Here is a 16,811-nt window from a genome sequence, read left to right on the forward strand (position 1 = left end):
ATAGTGATGTCATTTTGGTCCTCTTCAAAGACGAAAGACAACAACCAACAGCCAAAGATCTCCAGCAAAGGGAAGCCCACTACTTCGCGACTTTTTTGAGACTGATCACTCAACCAGGTCCAAATCCATTTAATTGTTCCATCTTCTAGCTGAGTGGTCTCCAAAATGAGAACCATGGCTTGACTTTAAGCAGTAGGTGATCAACCAACTAAAGATTGGGGAAGATGAATTGCAGCCTATCTTCCTTGCAATAGCCAATCATGGTCTTATCTTCCTCACAACTATATCAGCTCCTTTGTCCATTATAGCTCAATACTCATTTATTCCACTTGCTTCAATAGCTGACTGAACATTAGCTCTTGAAGATGGTAATAACCTAATCAAGATTCAGGCATTTGAAGCAGCTAAACAGATAAAATTCCACCCCAATCTAACCTTCTCTTGTGGTTACTTCTTGTGGCTACTTCAGGGTCTCCTCAAAGGGCAGATGCTCCACTCTATATTGGTAAGACCAGTTACCAGAGGATAGCAGGCAGGGATAGGTTGTAATTTTCATCTCAGAGGTCATGCTATTATCTATCTTCCTGGATCCACTCCTATTCTGAGCTTTCCTGTTATTCGTGAGGGCACCATCTAGTCACCAACCTCAGCACCAACTTCAACCCCATATTCTCCCTCACACCATACATCTGACCTTGTCATTTTCCCCTCTGCAATGTCTCTCGTATGTGTGCCCTTTTCTTCCCTTAGACATTTACGCCCTAGTTCACATTCTCAAAAGACAAAAAAGAAAGAGCAAAAAAATTAGCACAACTGATCAATACATTGAAAAAGTCTGAAGATGTATGCCTTGATCAATATTTGTAGACCTAATACCTGTGCAAAAAGAGTGGGAAAGTTGTGTCTTCTTTTATTTCTTCCTTCAAAGCATGATTGTTCTTTATAATTTTGAAACATTGACTTGATTTTCTCCCCATAGTTGTTCTTTCACTTTAGATTGTTATTGTCATTGGGTAAATTGTTTGTTGGCTCCTTTTTTCTTACTTCACTCTGTATTAATTCATGTAGATTTTCCCATGACTGTCTGTATCAATCACCTTTGACATTTCTTACACCATAGTAATAATCCATTATATTCACGTGCCTCAATTTGATTAGCCATTTCCCAATCAATGGGCATTTACTTTGTTTTCAATTCTTTACTATCAGAAAAAGTGCTGCTATAAATATTCTGGCATCTATTTTTATGACTTTATTCTTACCAATGGCTTCCTTGGCGTATGTCTAGTAAGGAAATCTCTGGGTCAAAGGGTCTTTTAGTCATTTTATTTGCCTTATGCTGAATTGTCTTCCAAAATAGAGAAACTGATTCAGAGTTCCACCAACAAGAAACTTGTCTTAACTCCTACAACCCCTCCAACACTGACTCTTTCTGTCTTTTGTCATCTTTGCCAAATTGCAGGATGTGATCTCAAACTTCAGGGTTGTTTTGATTTCCATTTCTTTTAACATTAGTAATTTGGAACATTCTTTCATATAGTTTTTAAGATTCTGCAATTTTTCTTTTGAGAGCTGTTTGTTCATAACCTTTGGATACTTACCCCCTGGGGAATGGCTTTTGGTTTTATATATCTACATCACATATATATGTGTTATATACATGTACACATATATATGCATGTGTATATGTGTATATGTCTGTTGCTAGTTAGGTGGTGCAGTGCATAGGGTGTTGGGCCTGGAGTCATGAAGACCTGAGTTCAAGTCCAGCTTCAGATACCTACTAGCTGTGTGATCCTAGGCAAATCACTTAATTCTATTGGCTTCAGTTTCCTTATCTATAGAATGAGCTGGAGAAGGAAATGGCAAACTACACCAGTATATTTGCCAAGAAAACCCCAAATGGGGTCACAAACAGTTGGACTTGAGTGAAAAAATGACTGGACAATGCACATACATATGCACACTTACACACACAAATATATATATACACACACGTATGTATATATATATATACATATATACATACACATGTCTATATCTATATTTATGTATAGGCATATATATATATACCTATATTTATATCTATACATATATATATACATATGGATACATACATATATAGGTATAGATATATACATATATAAATATATCTATATAGATACACACATATATAGGTATAGATATATACATATATCTATATCTATACATATAGAAGTCCAACTATCTTTCATTTCTCATGAGGCTACAATTCAGACTCCTCCATTATGCCTCTGGAGGTATATCTTCCTCTCCACTCTTCCCCTTATACTTTTTTTTATGTGTTGTCTACCTCTATTAGAATGTAAACTCATCAAAGGTAGGAATTGTTTTTCTTTTCGATTATTTTTATGTTTTAGCTCAATGACTGGCACATAGGAAGTGGTTAATAAATGCTTGTTGATTGACTAGATACTTTACAAAACTCAATTCATTTGAAAAAAATATCTAGAATATTAGAGGAAATGATGAAAAAAGTTGGAACATGGTTGGTAATAGTACTTCTAGACCTCAGATTAAATTATAAAGTAGCAGTCATCAAAACCATCTAATATTGGTCAAAAAAATAGAGATATAGGCCAATGAAATAAGGGAGAATCAGAAATAATGGAACTCAACAACTCATTATTCAATAAACCAGAAAACACAAATTATAGAGGATAAAACTCCATATTCGATAAAAACTGCTGGGAAAACTGGACAACAGAATGACAGAAATGAGGCTTAAACTAACATTCTACACCATATTCCATAATAGATTTGAAATATACGTAAGATATTAATATTAAGATCGTACTCTGAAAAAATTTGAAGTGAAGTAAATTACACATATACCAAAGCTATGATTAGGAGATCTATCTTTAATCAAATAAAGGTTAGAGGCAACTTAGGGGCACCTAAGTAGTACAGTGTTTAAAGTGCCAGACCTGGTCAGGAAGACATCTTCAGGAGTTCAAATGTGGCCTAGGACACTTACTAACTGTTTGACCCTGTTTGTCTCGGTTTCCTCATTTATAAAATGAGCTGGAGGAGGAAATAACAAACCACTCCAGTTCCTTTGCTAAGAAAAGCCCAAATGGGATCACAAAGAGTCAGACACAACTGAAAAATGACTGAACACAACACATAGAAGCCAAAATAAATAACTTTGATTTCAAGAGACTGAAAAGCTCCAGTAAATCAAAATTAATGCATATAAGATAAGAAAGAAAGCAGTCAAATGGGGGAAAAAATCTTTGTATCAAATTTTCCAAGATGGGTTTGGTATCCAAAATGTATATGTGTATATGCATGTATAAATGTTACACATCTATGAATCTTTTTATATATATTTGTTATTCTAGAATATAAATATGTTAATATATTATGTAATATAAATAATTAAATGTGTGTGTGTATATATATGTAGGCAGGCATATATTTATCATATACATATGCATATTTTTGTTGTATATATGTTTGCATAGGCATTTTGTCATTATTTGGAATGGCATTTCCCTTTCTACTACAGCCTTTTGAATTTATTATCTTACAGAAATGCTGTTGAAGTTTGAGGATTTATTGCATAGCCAGCAACTTTACTAAAATATTAATAATCTCAGTTAATATCTTTACTGATTCCTGAGAGTTTCTAGTAAACTATATGTTATTTGCAAATATGGGTAATTTTATCTCCTCTTTCTCTTTATTTCATTAATTTCTTTCTCTTGTCTTACTCCTGTTCCTAGAGCTTCTAAAACTTAATCAAATAATAGTGGGGAAAATGGATACTCTTGCTTTGCTCCTATATTTATGATGGTTATGTTTGGTTTTAGATAGATATATTTTATGATATTTTAAAAAGTCCTTCCATGCCTATACTTTGTAGAGTTTTTAACAGAAGTGAATGTTATATTTTGTCAAAGGCTTTTTTTTGGTATCTATTGAGATAACCAAGTGATTTTTGGATTTAATATGATTAATTTCATTGATTATTTTTCTAATGTTGAGCCATCCTTTCATCTTCTTATAAATTCAACTTGGTCATGAGAAATGATTTCTTGGATGAATCACTGTCTTGTTTGACAAGATTTTGTTTAAAATTTTAGAATTGATATTCATTAATGATGTTCATCTATAACCTTTCTTCTGTACTTTTTAATTCCCTGGTTTAAGTATTGGGACTATATTTATCTCAAAGTATATAAAAATATATTTCTCTATTTCTTTTGTGTTCTCAGTTTTGTTAGCAAATAACTGTCAATAGAAAGCTGTTATGATTCTTTTTATTTCTTCTGGTCTTACTGTGATTTCACCTTGTTTGTTTGCTATTTTGTTGATTTGATTTTATGCCCTCTTTTTAATCAGATTAGCTACAAACATTGTGTGAATTTGATTGATCTTTTCAAAGAACCAGCTTATAGTTTGATCATTTCTATGGTTTTTTTCCATTTCCAATTTTTCTTTTTCCTCTAATTTTTAATATCTCTTCTTTTTTGATTTTTAAAATTTTATTTGTTGCCTTCCTACTTTTTAAATGCATATTTAATCTAAAAATCCTCCTCAAGACTCCATCAAATCTAGGTGAGCCGTCTAGTAGAGCATTCCTTAAATGCACCAGTTTATTGTTTTTGTGGTCGAGTCACTTCAGTTGTGTCCGACTCTGTGACCCCATTTGGGATTTTCTTGGCAAAGATACTGAATTGGTTTGCCATTTCCTTCTCCAGCTCATTTTACAGATGAGGAAATGGAGGTAAACAGGGCTAAGTGACTTGCTTAGGGTCACACACTAGTAAGTGTATGAGCCCAAATCTGAACTCAGATCTTTCTGATTCTAGGCCCCATGCTCTATCCACTGTATCACCTAGCTGCCCACTAGTTTAGTAAGCTTGTGAAAAAAGGCAAATAATATTAGTCTGCCAGGATCCCTCCTTGATGAAATCACGTTAGTTCTTTGTGACATGCACTTCCTCTGACAATCTCTCTAATGGTATATACTAGAATTTTAGTATAGAATGAGTGGAACTTAAATCAAGCTCATTGATTTCTAAGTTGTAGGCTCTATTATTTTCCCTATTTTGAAAATCAGGACCATATTTGTCCTTTTCCGACTTTGTGGTACCTCTCCCATTCTGCAGACTTTCAAATATTATTGGCTTGCCTCAGCAATAACATCTGATGGGGCTTTCTTTTCTTTTTCTTTTCTTATTTTTTTTTTCTTATCTGAGCGTATGATTCATTTGGCTTAGCCAGCTGAATTCCTTGAGGCCATTAAAGTGCTCTCTTGTTATTTCCTCATTTATACTATCCTGGGATAGCTAGGTGGTGCAGTGGTTAGAGCAGGAGTCAGGAGGACCTGAGTTCAAATCTCACCTCAGACACTTGACACTCACTAACTGTGTGACCTTGGGCAAGTCACTTAACCCCAGCTGCCTCCTCCTGGGTCATCTCCAGTCATCCTGATGAATATCTGGTCACTGAATTCAGATGGCTCTGGAGGAGAAGTGATGCTGGTGACCTGCACAGCCCTCCCTCACTCAAAACAAAGTCAAGTGCATGTCACGTCATTATTTCTCTGATGGTATGGTCTTCTTCGACAACGAAGGACAAACATACATTTATACTGTATATCAAACTTTTGTTCGGTCCCAAAGCTTATTCTATTGAGCGAAAGTAAAAGTAAGGTAATAATTAAGCAGCTCTGCCACTTTATTGTAAGTCATCATGCTGGGCACTTTGAGCTTTAGTCCTACCTCCTCTCTGAGATATTTTTACAGGATTGTGCCATTCATCTTGTTTGCTACCCTTGCTACCATCTTATGTAAGTTTTATAAAAATCTAAGTGATTGGTGAATTTTTTGCGTTCCAGCATCAACCTTTTCAGAAAAAAAAATCCAATTTTTCCATTTCACCAGAATTGTTTCCCTTTGTGTCTTTGGAATTTCATTCTTGGGAGCTTCTCATCCTTCCCTCTCTTGAGAGTTTGCAATTCTCATGCTTCCCTGTCAAATTTTAGTTTACAGGACCTCTCTATGCTTCCTCTCACCGTTTTGAAATCTGCTCTACTGAAATTGAGCATCTGAGCCAGACCATGCCCAGCTTTACTCTCTTTTTTCACATACTCTAGGCAATAATCCCTTGTTCACAAGATTCTCTTCATTTCTACCCCAACAACCAGTTCCTTCCTTTTTGTAGGGAACAGACCCACTGTAGAATTTTCTCTTATTGGTTCTTCCATTTTTTGAAGGATAAAATTAAGCATATCAAGAATTTATTAACTATTCTTCTTTTGGAAGGGGAGGGAGAGCATCAGTAGTTGTCTGAATATCAAAATTTCTGATCACTATTGTCTCAAACCTCTGTGACAAGCTTGTGATCTGCTTTCTGAATGACTCAGAGTTTTATTCTTTCTGTTGAGGTGCTCTGTACCGTATTCTGATGAAAAAAATTCCTCTATTTTCTTCCACTGATCTTCATCCATATACTCTCCATTATGTATGTCACCTGTGTTTCCCCACACTAATTTACTTTCTTTTCCCCCCAAATTTATTAATTTATTTGTTTTCATTTTTCAACAATCACTTCCATAAGTTTTAAATTTTCTCCCCCTCCCTCCCTCCTCCCTCCCTCCTCCCTCTCCAAGATGGCATGCAATCTTGTATGGGCTCTACACATACATTCTTATTAAACACATTTTCACATTGGGCATGCTGTATAGAAGGATTAAAATGAATGGGAGAAACCAGGAGAAAAACAAAACAAAACAGCAAAACATAACAAAAGAGAAAATAATCTGCTTCATTCTGCATTCTGACTCTGGATGAGGATAACAAATTTACTTTCTTAAGGTGCGTTACTATTTGCTCTTGCCCTTTCCTTTCGTCTATTTTTTTTGAACACAGTGTACCCATCCAGAACCTTGTTCCAGTCATGGGTCTCATCCCATCAGTCTTAGTAATAAATGCTTGCTTGTCCAGGGCTTTCTACACTAATTTAAATCTCCTGGGCTCCCTACACTAACTTTCCCTCCCTGGGCTTCGCTTGGAATCTTACCTCAAGATCTAAGTCTTTGTTGGTCCTCAGGCGTCCCTGGTCCCTCCTGTGGGGGAGGGGAATAACTAGACAGAACACCTGAGTTGGCAGCAGTTCACTCTTTAATGGTTATATCACTCTCCCTGGGATCCCCCCAATGCCCCAGTATATCTTTAGGCACCCGAGCTCCTCCCATGTTCCTCCCCGTAGGCGGAGCCTATCCTGTTACTGAGGCATTCCCAGTACCTCGTAGCTTACTAGACCAGCTAGCAAGCTACATAAGCAGGTTAACACCTCCAGATGTCTCAGCTTTCCATACAGGAGGCCATGGTCCAGAGCTGGGCCCTAACACTTGCTATGTGCCATGCTAGAAATGATCCTTGTTCTCAAGAAGTTTACATTTAATTGAGGGAGATAACATGAACAAATGTACACACATGCACACGCACACCTATATATATGTATATCATATGTATATATACACACACAGAAAATAAATAAAAAGACATTTATGGGTCAGATTTGACCTATGAGATCAGATTTTCCTCCTGGAATTAGGAAGTCTAGTCCATCTCACCTGTTGACCAAACTTTATGCATTTATATATAAATGATTTAAGTAATAGGTTCGATTTTTCATCTTGCTCTGTTCCTAAATTTTATTTCCCTTGAATTTCTAGTTATCTCAATTGTTTTCTTTCCTACATAGTAGGTACACTCACAGTTGAGCTTGACAGTGGGATCGCTATAAATATCCTTTTCACCTGAAAGTCTTTTTTATTTTATTTGCAAGATTCTTATCCTCTGTTAGCTGACCCCTACTCAGAAACCTGTCATTCATTCCTCAATTTTAAGCTGTGGTCTGGAAATCCAAATACTATTCCCTCTTTTTCCAAGCAGAGGGAGAAAAACGATAAAATCCCATGCTCTGGGATTATTAAGCAGTCCTTTTTTCCCTCCTCTTTGCCTTCCATCCTTGTACCCCTCCACCTCCCACCCAAGGACAAAGCAAAAGATCATCTCTCCACTGCACAGCCCTGGCTAATTTTCCCCCTGTCATCTTTAAGGATGATCCACAATGTGTGAACATCACCCACAATTGAGGGCTAATTATGATTCTCCAGTGAGCACGCTGCATTTCAGAGGAAGTATTAAACTAGCACTTAAGCAGTGGTGCTCCTGAGTACACCACTGTGGATTTTAAGGACAGCTTCGTATCCTGCAGGCTGGGCTCGCTAGGACCTGGCTACTCCCTCAAGTCCTTTTATCACCAAATTATTAGGCCATTATGGTCTACGATTGTCTTTTATCGCCTTGATTTTTTTCTGTTGTCAGACACTAGGAAAATGATATGTAATCTGATCCAAAATGCTCTTGTTTGTTTTAATTTACTGTTTTAATATGTTATGGCTTCCTGACGTTATGCTTCTCTCAGTTGGGCCCTAGAATCTTTGGGGAAAGCTACAACAGTGCAATGGTTAGAGCACACTGGGCCTTTGGTTTGAAGGGTGGGCATTGTCCTTCTCCTCTTCCGGGGGATTTTGTGCTGGGACAAAATGGGATGGTAGCTGCTGGGAATGTTGTCACATTTGTTAAAACAAATCTCTTTCCATGTTCAGTGATGAAAGAGGGCAAAATATGCAGGATGGTTTAATGGTAGCCCGCGCAGAGACTGGGGACTGGACTAAGTGACTAGTAAGGTCTCCTGTAGCATTACCATTCCTAGCTGGTGCCTGCTACTTGAACACCATGGCACAGATACCCTTGGGCTATTTTGCCAGGAGCTTATAATTGTTTTTGTTTGTTTGATCTCCCTAAAGTACTACTTAAAAGTGCTGAGGAATGACACTCCCCCATCTCTCCAAAAACAGCTTCTCCCCCGACTTGATCACCTGTCACTCAAACACAGGCCTCCTGGGAAGGCACATCAGAAGAGACTGGAAAGAAGAATGGTCCAGAAAGGGATAAGAAAAAGAAAACTCTCCAGGAGCCAACAGAACTGGCTTATCGTCCTGGCTCTACCAGGGAATTGTACTGAGGCCTAGGGAAGAATAATGCTTTTTAAATACTTAAAATAAACAGGCTTACCAAGGAAACCAATTATATTGAAATGACATTATCAAACCAAAAACATTTTTTTTTAATGTACATAGAACTCCCGGTTAGGATCTCCTGGCCTCCATGTTCTCTAAGTCTTCTATCTCTGTCACTCTCCTTTGCTCACAACCTCTCCCAGGCCCTTTCCTTTCATCCTCTCCATATATCCTGGCCATGACTCCATTATCAAATACGCACCACTGAAGCTCCACTGGAGGAAAATCCTGAAGTCGCTCAAGGAGACTAGCTACTGATGCATAAAGTAGAAGGTTATACCAGATTTAGATGACTTCCTGGTCTTCCTAGGTGTTTGCCATAGCCAGCTTATTGATGCAAACAAAATTTAATATAACATTTACTAATATAACTAATTTACTAATAACTGCTACCACGTATACAGGGTTTTATCTATATTATCTTCATAACAACTTTATAATGTAGGTGCTATTATTATCCCCATTTTAGAAGGTAGAAAACTGAGACAGAGTGGTTGTGTTCAGAAGACAATCAGTGGCATCATAGGGTGATGTCTTAATATGTATGTGGATTTACTTCAGGCAGAATTGCACAAAGTCCTTAGCCTCATTCTCTCTTCCTGAGTCATTGAAGTCCAGTGGCAAGGCAAAAGTCAAAAGGACAGGCTAGACTTGGGATGCAGTGGATGACCTTTGATGTCTGACCAAGCTCTAAGCACTCCACAGGGCCTACTTTAGCCACCTTCATGGCCCATTGGAAAAAATTGTACTCATCCACCCATTCCACTCAGGGAAGTCTTTCCATGCTTGGGGTAGACACTCCCCCCAACTCCCTGACAGGTCTGAGCCCTGTCAGTTACACAATTAAATTAAAAAGTGTTTATTTATATTGCAGTCACTAGGTTAAGTGCTTTACAATTATAATATCGTTTGGTCCTTGCAACCATGGGAGAGAGGTGCTATTATAACCCCCATTTTACAGATGAGGAAATGGAGTCTTATGGAAATTAAGTGCCTTGCCCCAGGTCTGACAGTATGCGTCTGAGGCCAGGTTTCAACTCGGGTGTTCTTGCAGTCTTCATTGTGCCACCTAGCTACTCCCAAAACAAAACAAAAGAAAGCAAAAAACCCACCTCTTTCTTTATCTATTCCAAGAATTATAATTGAACTTGTGCCAAGCTTTGTTTTTCCTTTCAAGCTTTTCTTGTAGATGTTTTGGAGTCATTCTCTTTTTCTGGGTTTGGGTCTTAGATGCTTTTTTTCTTATGTATTCTATCCACGTACTTTCTGATGTAAGACATATGTTAAGGATGGACTCTTTGAGCTTCTGGAGGAATGTCTGTGCTGGTTCTCCTGCTGTTTCCTTAGGGTATTGAGTGCTGCATTATTCTAATATCTCAGGGACAGGTTAGGCTAGGGATCTATCAATGCTTCCAATGCTTGGTCTGATTCAAGGTAAATTCTGATCATTACTTCAAACTCTATAAGTTCCTGGCCTAGGTTTGAGTCTGAGCAATATACTCGTGGACTTGACCCATTTGGAGTTTCAGTAGACTGCTGCTGGACTCATCCACTATCAGTCAACTGGAAAGCTCTATTTGTTCAAGATAACAAAATTGTAGGTTCCCCTCCAAATGAGATTCTTGCCCTAGGTATTTAACTATAGAGTTGAGACTAAGCTAGAAGCTGGAACTGAGATCCCATTCCACTCCTGTGGTCTAAGACACCACAGTTGCTGCTTATTTCTCAGCTTGTTGCTTGCATGGCACACAGCCTCAGTCCTGATTTTGCACCTCAATGTAGAATGCTACTTCTTGGTGAAGGTCCTCTTTTCTGTGACCCAGTGCCGGATAGAGGGTGACAAAGCTGCCACTTGGCATCTGTTCTCTCAGCCTATAAAGTTTAGGCCCCTCTTTGCTGTATTTGAGTTCTCTTCTTGCCCAGGTACACAGCCTATCTCTGTGTTGAAATGTTCTCTGTGCCATCCCTCAAGAGCTTCCCCAAGTGTCCAGAGACTTTTCTATCTATCTCCATATGCATACCTTAACTGGAAAGGCAAATCCATGTAATTTAAAAAGATTCCTAATCAACATTCAGTTGGTGTGTTTTCCAGATTTGTTTTGAGGAGTTGTAGGGCAGCAGGGAAAGGGAAGAAGCTTACTGTGTTTATGCTGCCACTTTGCCATTTGGCTCCTGGGAGAGGATTTTTTTTTTAATATCATAAAAATTATCTACCTAAAAACAAAAGCAAGCAGCATAGGCAATAAAGAAACATGAGACACTTTTAAAATAAATACAAGAATAAAGCAAGAATGACCATTGTCCATGATATTATTTGATATAGTTCTGGAAATGCTAACAGTACCAATAAGACAAAAGAAAGAAATTAAAGACATAAAGATAGGCAATGAATAGATGAAACTACCCTTATTTACTGATGACATGATGGCTTACATAGAACTTCCTAGGGAATCAGCAAAGATACTAATTGAGATAATAGCTTCAGCAAAGTTGTAGACTACCAAATAAACTCTCAAAAATCAGCAGAATGATTTAAAAATGAGACACACATAGAGTAAAAATAAAGGGCTGGAGTAGAATTCTTATGCTTTAACTGAAGCAAAAAAAGCAGGAGTAGCAAGCATGATCTCAGACAAGGTCAAAAACAAAATTGATTTAATTAAAAGAGATAAATAGGGAAAAAATATTATGTTAAAAGATATCATAGATAATGAAATAATATCAAAACTAAAGGTATATGCACCAAATGCTATAGCATTCAAAATTTTAAAAGGAAAAGGTAAATGAATTACAGGTGGAAACTGATAGCAAAACTATTATAGTAGGGAATTTCAAACTTCCCCTCTCAGAACTAGATAAATCTAACAAAAAATAAATATGAAAGAAGTCAAAGAGATTAATAGAATCTTAGATAAGCTAGATATGATAGACATCTGGAGAGAATTGAAAGAGAATAGAAAGAAATATACCTTTTTCTCAGTGGTGCATGGCACCTTTACAAAACCTGATCATATATTAGACCATAAAAACTTTATGGTTAAATGCAGAAGAGCAGAAATATTAAATGTATTCTTTTCAGATCATAATGTAATCAAATTACATTTAATAAAGGACCATGGAAACACAGATCAAAAATTAATAGCAGACTAAATAGCCTAATTTTAAAGGATGAGTGGATTAATGACCACACTAAAGAAACAATAAACAATTTTATTAAAGAGAATGATAAGAATTAGACAAAACATCAAAACTTATGGGATGCAGCAAAAGCAGTAATCAGAGGAAAATTTCTATCTTTAAATGCTTACATCAACAAAATAGAGAAAGAGCAAACCAATTAATTGGGTATGAAATTAAAAAAACCAGAAAAAGGAAAAATTCAGAATCCTCAGTTAAACACCAAACTGAAAATCTGAAAAGTAGAAGTGAGACAATTATATTAAATTTAAAAAGTTTTGTACAAATAAAACCAATGCAACCAAGATTAAAAGGAAAACAGAAAATCAGGGAAAAATTATAGACACTTTCTCAGATAAAGTTCTCATATCTCAAATAGATAGGGAACTTTGTTAAATTTATAAGGATATAAGTTATTCCTCAACTGACAAATAGTCAAAGAATATGAATAAGTTACTTTTGGAGGAAGAAATTAAAGCTATATGTAATCATTTTAAAAATGGTCTAAATCATATTGATTAAAGAAATGCAAATTAAAACAACTTTGAGATACCATCTCACACCTACCAGATTGGTTAAAATATTGAGGGGGAAAGTGACAAATGTTGGAGAGGATGTGGAAAAACTGAGACACTAATACACTTTTGGGGGAACTGTGAACTGACCTAAACATTTTGGAGAAAAATCTGAAATTATACTCTAAGAGTTATAAACTATATATGTTCTTTGACCCAGAAATACTACTATTAGGTATGTTTCCCAAAGTGATCAGGAAAAAAGGAAAAGAACCTATATGTCCTAAAGTATTGATAGCAGCTCTTTTTGTGTTAGCAAACAACTGGAAATTGAAGATATGCCCATCAACTGGGGAATGACAATAATTTGTATATGATTGTGTTGGAATACTACTGTGCTGTAAGAAATAATGAACAGGTTGATTTTAGGAAAACTTGGAAAGACTTGCATGAAGTAATGAAGAGTGAAATGAACAGAATCAAAAGAACATTTCATATTGTTAGAAGAGGAAATGACTAAGTTATTCTGAGTTATATGAATATTCAAATCAGCTGCAAAGGACCTATGAATGAAGGTGCTCTCCACTTCTAGAGAAAGAACTGATACATGGAGCTATGTATTGTATAGTTTCATATTTGTATCTGTGTGAAATGTTTGCCTTTCCTAGTAAGGGTTTGAGAGGAGGGAGGAAACAGCTTGAAACTCAATGTAACAACAAAAAAAAATTAAAATAAATATTAAAATAAATCAATAGAATGTCTGGATAATAATAACAAAATCCAAGTAGTACAATAGAAAGGGAAATCCAATTCCAAATAACTAAAAAATGCAAAAAAAAAATCAGAGGCTCTATATTCCAAGGTCCACAAAATACTTATAAATTAGATTACTAAGTGCTCCTTAAAAAATAAAGAATACTGTAAATATCTTGACAAATATTCAGTGCTCATGGCTTGGTTGTACAGATATAATAAAAATGACAATCCTGCCAAAGTTAATTTACAGTTTTAGTGCTATATTAGTCAAATTACTTTACAGAATTTGTTAGAAGATAAAATTCATTTGAGAAAAAAAGATATAAATTATCAAAGAAAATAATAAGTAAAAAGGTAGAGATGAAGGAGGAAATAGGCATTCCATAACTCAAACTATGCTATAAAGTAGCAATCTTCAAATCATTTTGGATTGATTAAAAATAGAAAAGTAGTGGTAGAATGGAGTCAAGTTGTAGAAAGCCTTGAATGCTAGGAATTTGGTATATACTTTATAGGCAATCTTGATTAGTTTGCTACTGGATGACATAAATGAAGGTAGAATAATAATGTAATGAGTTCATTTAACAACTATTTTTTGCATATCTAAACATCTAACACAATAGATACTGAAATATTTGTTGAATGATGACTTTAACCTGTTGACACTCTCCTCACTGTATTTATGTTACCTTTCTCCTTAAGATTTTTGCATTAACAAAACCATTTCTAGTCTCTCAGTTAAGTTCTGGTAAATCAATCAAACCAATCACTAAACATTTATTAAGCAGCTGTTATGTTCAGGGCACTAAATTATGCCCAGGGAAAGCAAAGACAAAAAAATGAAACAGTCCTTGTCCTCTAGGAGTCTATATTCTATGGGGGAAACAATACGTAAACATATAGGTTTATACAAAATTTACTCAATATTTAAATGTATTTATGATCTTATTGGTTTGGGAACTCCTTTCATTGCAGGAGATCACATACATTTACCACCACTCTGGAAGAGGTCCTCATCACCTCACTTCTTGATTACTGCAGTAGCCTGATAGTCGGTCTGCCTGCCTCAAGTGTCTCCCAACTCCAGTCCATCCTCCATTCAGCCACTAACATGATTTTTCTCCAAGGTAGGTCCAATCATATTACCCGTGTACTCAAGAAACTCCAGTGGCTTCCTATTATCTCCAGGATCAAATACAAAATGATCTGTTTAGCATTCAAAGTCCTTCAAAACCTGCCTCCCTACTACCTTTCCAGTCTTTTCTACACTTTATTTTTGAAATATACTTTTTGATCCAATAACATCAGCCTCTTGGTTGTTCCATGAACAAGACATTCCATCTTTTAGATCTGGGCATTCTCTCTGGCTGTCCCCCCATGCCTGGAATGCTCTCCCTCTTCCACTCTGACTTCTGACTTCCCCAAATTTCTTTACATTCCAACTAAAGTCTTGCCTTCTACAGAAAGCCTTCTTAATTTCAGTGCTTTCCCTTCCTTAATTATCTCCTATTTATCCTATGTATAAGTTTCTTTGCATATATTTGTTTGTGTGTAAGTTCCTTGAGGGCAGAGACTGTCTTTTCCCTCTTTTTGTATCATCAACGCTTAGTACAGTGCCTGGCATGCAGTAGGCACTTAATAAATGTTTACTGATTGAATAATCCTTTCCATGGCTACCAGTCCTATGCATTTCTTGGCCATATCCTCTCATAAGTATGTCCCATGGAAATGTGCTAGAGATCTTCCTTCCTTTCTCCTGACATTGTGCAGGTCCCAGTGTAACAGTGGCTGTCATCCCTAGTTCTTGCTTTGTGACTTAACCCATCTTCTCTTTCTATCATACAGTTCCTCGATGATCTCTCTTTAAAGGCCCTCAGTAGCTATTTGCTGTAGCTTTCTCTTGCCCTCTGATGCTAGTTTTTTAGTTCTTCTGAAATAGTTGCATTTCATGTCTTGATACTGTATAATAACACTATTAGTATTAGAAAGAAAGGCCTTTGCTTTCATGGGAAATTTGGTCCGTTCAAAAGTCTTGCAATTTCTTGAAGGTAATCTACCTTGCTTCCTTCCTTTTGTTCAACTCTGGGCTCAACTCATTGTCCATCTGTGCGGTCTGCCCTAGATAAACATACCAATGGACCAGTTCTACAGAATGTTCATCCAGATGCAAGTTGAGATCTGGGCAACAGACAACTGTCATCTATTTGTTCTTTCCCACATAGGTGCTCAGCCCAAACTCCTTTGAGTGGCTACAGATCTCTTTCAGAAGGTTTTACAATGTTCTGGGGCATGTTGTCATCAGCACAATTTTATCTTCAAACAAGAGTATATAGAAGACCTCACAATCCACAGAGAATCCTTCCTTGACCTGGATTCTGCACTGGATTTCCCCTATCACAGTCAAAAATCCTGTTGGTGAGTATACATTTTCCCCTGTTTTTTTTCTTCATCTGATATTTATTATCAAGGGGTTGTATGTAGTAAATACTCAGTAATACTTGACTATTTTTATATATGCATATATACATATGCATATATGTATGTATCTTAGGCAGTTAGGTCCAGTGGATAGAATGCTGGGCCTGGAGTCAGGAAGACCTGAGTTCAGATTCAGCTTCAGACACTTTTTAGCTGTGTGACCCTGGGCAAGTCAATTAACTTCTGTTTGCCTTAGTTTCCTCATCTGTAAAATGGGGATGATAATAGCATTCTACCTCTCAGGGTTATTGTTTTAAGTGAGATAATGTTGTGAAGTGCTTAGCACAATGCCTACCACATAATAAGCACTATATGAATGTTAGCTTGCTATTTATTTTATTATACATATACATGTATGCACACACAAAGTAAATATAAGGTATTTGTGAGGAGAGATACACTTGAAACTGGAAAGTCCTCATGTAGGAGGTGTTCTTAGTTCTGAGATAAAGGTGAGGAGGAAGTACATTTCAGGGAAATGGGACAACTAATACAAAGACATTTAATGTGCCATGTGACAAACTGCAAGAATGTCACGTTGACTAGACCACAGAGTTGTTAGGGCAGCTAGCTGTGCATGTACCACAGGGTGCATGAAGGTAAATAATGGGTGTGAGCCTAGAAAGGTAGGTTGGAGTCAGGTTGTAAACGGCTTTGCCAAATGGGATTTCTCATTTGATTCTAGAGGGTAGAGGAGCTTATGGAGTGCCAGAGTGACACAGACAGACTTATGCTTTAGAAAA

The sequence above is a fragment of the Notamacropus eugenii genome, chromosome 4 (genome assembly GCF_028372415.1).
Source record: "Notamacropus eugenii isolate mMacEug1 chromosome 4, mMacEug1.pri_v2, whole genome shotgun sequence".
In the NCBI taxonomy this organism is placed as follows: domain Eukaryota; kingdom Metazoa; phylum Chordata; class Mammalia; order Diprotodontia; family Macropodidae; genus Notamacropus; species Notamacropus eugenii.